Below are 5,786 nucleotides of genomic sequence, written 5' to 3'. Positions count from 1 at the left end.
CTTCTCTTTATTTTGTTTCTCATCTATATATTGTTTTTTCTCCAATTCTAATTTTTTTCTTTTCTCTTCTTCTAGTATTACTCTTTTTTTTAAATATTTTTTTTCTTTTTCCTTCTTTACCCCTCTTTCGATTTCTTCTATTTTTTATTTCTATTTTCTCCTTTTTTCTTTTATTGTTTCTCTTCTTTTGATTTTTCTCCAATTTTAATTTTTTACTTTTAGTAAAATCTCTTCTTCTCTAATCTCTTCTTCTCGTTTTATTAACTTTCTTGATTTTCTTCTTCTTTTAGTTTTCCCTTCTTTTGATTTCTATTTTTATTTCCATTTCCTCATTTTTCCTTTTCCTTGTTTTTATTCTCTTGCTTTTTTCTATTTTTAATTTTTCAATTTTTTTTATTTTCTCTTTTTCTAGTTTTACTCTTTTTTTAATTGTTTTTTTTTATTTTCCCTTCTTTCGATTTCTTCTTTTTTTGTTTCTATTTTATCATTTTTTTCTTTTATTTTTGTGTCTCTTCTTTTGATATTTCTCCAATTTTAATTTTTTACTTTTTTTTTAATTTTCTCTTCTTCTACTCTTTTTTTAATTGTTTTTTTTTATTTTCCCTTCTTTCGATTTCTTCTTCTTCTTCTTTTGTTTCTATTTTCTCATTTTTTCCTTCTATTTTGTTTCTCTTCCATTGACTTTTTCTATTTTTAATTTTTTTCTCTTTTTTTTCTCTTCTTCTGGTTTTACTCTCTGTTTTAATAATTTTTTTATTTTCTCTTCTTTCGATTTCTTCTTTTTTTGTTTCTATTTTCTTATTTTTCTTATTTCTCATCTTTTGCTTTTTCTCTATTTTTAACTTTTCCCTTTTTTATTTTCTCTCTTTCTTCCGTCTTTCTTTCATTTTCATGACTCTCTTTCTTCAAATTTTCTTCTTTTGATTTTCACTTCTTTCGATTTCTTCTTTTTTTGGTGTTTCTTTTTTTTATTTTTTCTTCCAAAAGAAGAGATAAACCAAAAGAAAAATTGAAAGAAGGATTTTTCAATTTTTCTTTTGGTTTTTCCTCCTTTTGATTTTCTCTTCTTTTGAATTCCTCCTCTTTTGGCTTTCCTCCAACGAATTTCAAAAAGAAAATTTATTTTCCCAATACTGTCAAAGAACTATTTTATAATAATAAATATCGGATATGTCTATATATAGTTGAAGAAAAAAAATTGTGAAATATTGCAAACAGCCATTTTGTATAGATTGCAGTGTATTGATCGCGCGGTCGTCGACAGCCGACAGTATACGCAGTATCAGAATGACAGGCAGATGGAATCGCTATATACGGGGGTTCCCCCCTTTTTTTTCTCTCCCGTCTTTTTTTTGCCTACATCACTCCACCATTCGTTTTCTCCATACCTAAAACCTCCATTCATCCCCCTTTTTGAATGCTTCACGTTGCCTGCCAACCCCCTTCCCCCACGTCTCCGCCTATGACTATATATATACGCGCATACACTCACCCTTGCTCTTTTCTTTCAACTTTATCATATTCATTTAAACTATATTTTTAATATAGTTAATATATAGATTACAATATAGCTACAATTTTTCATTTTTCTATTCTGAACTATTTTAAATACCTATTTTCTTCTTTGTCTATTAATTTTTAATAACATTTCTCCTTTTTTCTCCCCATATTTATTTTCTTCTTTTTTTCTCTTTTCTGAATTTTTAAACAAAAGTTTTCACTAAAAGACAAAAGAATGTCAATGTCAATTTTTTTCTATGCTTTCAAAAAAAAAATATAATTTTTCTTCTGTCCAGACGGAATAAAAACGAATAAAATAGAGGGGGGGAGGGGGAAAACCTCAGTTTACAAATACTATTTACGTTGCGGTACAAACACAAGCGGAATCTCCTTTATATATGTCAGCTTCTTACGTTGACCTCTTCTTCGTATCTGATGAAGGGATAAAAAGCCCGTAGTTGAGGGCTAAAAAGAAAAAAGTTAAAAGGTTTAAAAAAAATTCTTTTATAAAAAAGAAAAGATGGAGAATGCGTGGAGATAAAAAAAAGTGAAGTGAAAGAAAGAGGAAACAAAAGAAGAAAAGAAGAAAAAATTAAAGAAGAAAGAAGAGAGGAAATGAAGGAATCGAAGACAGAAGAAATAGAAGAAGAGAGAAAAACGGGCAATGAAGGAAAAGAAAAAGAAGAAATGAAAGAAGAGAGAAAAAAGGAAAATGAAGGAAGGGAAAAATGAAGAAATGAAAGAAGAGAGAAAAGAGAACTAAGGAAGAGGAAAATGAAGAAATGAAAGACGAGAAAAAAAATGAAAGAAGAGAGAAAAGAGAAAACTAACGAAGAGGAAAATGAAGAAATGAAAGAAGAAAAAAAATAAAGATGAGAGAAAAGAGAAAATACAAGAAGAGAAAAAAAGGAAAATAAAGGAAGAGAAACAGAAGAAATGAAAGAAGAAGAAAAAATGACAGATAAGAGAGAAAAGGGGACATGAAGAAAGAGAAAAAAGAAGAGGGAAAAAAGGGAAAGGAAGGAAGGAAAGAATGAAAAAATGAAAGAAGAGAGAATAAAAGGAAATGAAGGATAAAAGAACGAAAAGAAGAATGAAATAAGATTGAGGGACGAAAGGAGAACATTTTAGAACTGTGAATTTTACATCGAGTAGGTATATATATGTAAAATGTGAGAGGGAGGGGGAAAAGGTATGAGAATAGGATGGAGGGGCTGAACTACTATACTTTCATTCGCGAAAATGTCTCACGGGATCGACGTCAACGTCCGAGAGGAAATACGAAATCCCCTCTATTCCAGACTACATTTTTCAGATCCCCAAAAACGTTTTCGCATGAATCTGCTCGCTTAAAGTATATACAGACTGAACAATTTATCCTTCACTTTTATCAAAAAAAAAAAATTTTCACTCTCTTCTCTTGAACCTGAATTAATGTCGATTATTTTTTTCTTTAATTTAGAACAATTTTTTTTTAAACTTATTTTTTCAAAATATTTAAAATTTTAAACTATTAAATTATAGAAATTTAAATTATAGAAAATGCGCTTGTTATGTCTGACTAAATAATGTACTTGTACTACTGCAGTAAAAACTATACATTTTGTACAATTCTGTCTGACTGTAACTTACTACTACTACTTAAATCAAAATTACAATTTTTAGTCTTTTAATATTTTGAAATTAAAATTCTTCTTTTTAGTTAAGTATTGTCTGACTATATCGTACTTTTACTACTTTAATGAACATTAAATACTCCAGGACTAGTATCGATATAGTCTGACTGAAATCGACATTTACTACTTGTTTCATAAAATATAAACAATTAAACCTTTGTCTGACTGAAACTTACCTTTTCTACTGCATTAAAAATTACGAATATTGTATGGTCTGACTATATTTTGCTTTTACTACTTACAGTAAAATAAAAAACCCTCGATCTACGTCTGATTTTAGAATTACAAAAATTAGTCATTTTCGTCTGACTGTAATTCACATCTTCTACTTAAATAAAAAATTAAGAATTCTTCGTGTTTTAATCATAAAATTAAAATTCTTTTTTTGCCTTTAATCATAAAATTAAAATTCTTTTTTTGCCTTTAATCATAAAATTAAAATTCTTTTTTTCTTTTAATCATAAAATTAAAATTCTTTTTTTTCTTTTAATCATAAAATTAAAATTCTTTTTTTGCCTTTAATCATAAAATTAAAATTCTTTTTTTTCTTTTAATCATAAAATTAAAATTCTTCTTTTTCTTTTAATTATAAAATTAAAATTCTTCTTTAGTTTCGTTTAATATTTAAATTGAAAAAATTGTCCAATTTTGTCTGACTAAAATCTACTTGTAACACTGATATTAAAGTGAAATAGAATTGTAAAAATTACTACTTAAGTTCCATAAAAATTTTTATACACCTGTCTGATTAAAATTAGGATTTACTACTTATTTCAAAATCTTAACATTTAACATTTCTGTCTAACTGAAATCTACTTGTAACACTGCTACTAAAGTGGAAAAGAATTAAAAAAAACTGTATTTAATTTAAATTTATTTAAAATTTATTTAATTTTAATTTCAACAAAATTTTGAATTTTTATATATTGTCTGACTAAACTTAAGATTTACTCCTTTCGTGTTTACTTTGACTATCATTTTGACTCTGACGTCCACTTTAATTTTCACTTTGACAATGACCATGACCATTAAAAAATTTTATTATTTATGAAAATAATTGAATTCCTTAAAAAATTTTATTATTTATGAAAATAATTGAATTTCTGTGAAATTTTTATTATTTATGAAAATAAGTAAATGTTTACATTCAACTTTATTAAAAAAATTTTTACATAATTAAGTCTTTTTTGGGAAATTTTATTAAAATAGTAGATATTGAAAACATTAAAATTATAAAAATGCATTTTATTTTTGAAAATAATTGAAATTAGGGCAAGAATTTTTTTGACATTTATGAAAATAATTGAATTTTGGAGAAGATTTTTGTTATTTATAAAGATAATTGGAATTTTTACGAGAATTTTTTTCAAATTTTGAACATAGTTGAATTTTATAAGAATTTAATTTTTTTTTTGTTGAAAATAATTGAATTTCTGCAATTATTTGTAATTTCTCCAAAATTTAATTTTTTTTTAGTGTTTTCAACAAAAATTTTAATTAGAAAATTTTTAAATTCTATTATTTTTAAAATTGCTAATTTTATTTTAAAAAAAGGTAGGAAGAAGTTAGCCGCCCGCTTTAGCGCGCGAATTTTTGCTAATACTTAATAACTTTTATCAACTTTTATTAACACTAGATCTTGTTAATAAATTTTGAAAATGATTATTTTTTTGATATTTAAACTTTTATTTTTTTAGTCTTATATAAACAATTTTTAAATTTTTAGTTCAATGTTTAATTAATAATGAAAAAATATTTAGCTATGATTCTAGTCGAATTTTATTCTTTGAGCATAATGGAAGTAAACGACCTATCGTTGAGTAAGAGGACAAATTACTTTTGGCATAAAAAACACCCCATGGTTTAGAATCATTCAATAGTCCTAAAAGCTCCTTAAATGAATAAATGATTAAGTTTCGAAATGTCGACTCGTTATATTGTCTGTATAGAGGCAGAGAAATAAAAGCAATTATTGCCAAATTATTAAAATAGATTTGAAATAATTTATGCAAACGATACGAGACTTCAATGGAAACGAAGGAGATTATAGAAATAATATAATCGATTAAAGAAACAATAATTGTACATAAATCGGCGTCATTCAGAATTAGAAAAATTTGGTTGAAATATAACAAAATTTGATTTTAGAAATAATTTATAATTTGTAAATAACAAGTATATATTACATGTAATTAATGTAATTAATTTATTTAATTCGGAAATTGATTTTTAGCGAACAAGTAAAATGTTAACAAAGAAAAAATTGAAAGGAAAAATGAAAAAGGAAAATAAAAAATAAGAAATGAAGAGAGAAATAAAAAAATTAAAAAATAAAAAAAGGAAATTAGAAAAAGAGGAAAAAAATTAAATAATAGATGAGACACTTTTTAAACTTGATATTATAATATATAATTTTATATATATTAGTCTTTGGGGATTTTAGCATAATACATTAGCAGGGCATTTGCAAGTGCGATTCAATTTGGAAAGTGGAGCATTTTTCAATGGGAGAGGAGGAGAAAACCTAAATTTCGGTAAAAAGGGGCGGGTGTATTTGCTATTCTTTGTTGGGAAATCCACTCTCTCTCTCTCTTTTTCTCTCTATCTCTC

The sequence above is a fragment of the Leptopilina heterotoma genome, unplaced genomic scaffold (assembly GCF_015476425.1).
Source record: "Leptopilina heterotoma isolate Lh14 unplaced genomic scaffold, ASM1547642v1 Lhet_268, whole genome shotgun sequence".
Lineage (NCBI taxonomy): Eukaryota > Metazoa > Arthropoda > Insecta > Hymenoptera > Figitidae > Leptopilina > Leptopilina heterotoma.
The sequence above is the reverse complement of the archived record's forward strand: the minus strand, read 5'-3'. Positions refer to the sequence as shown.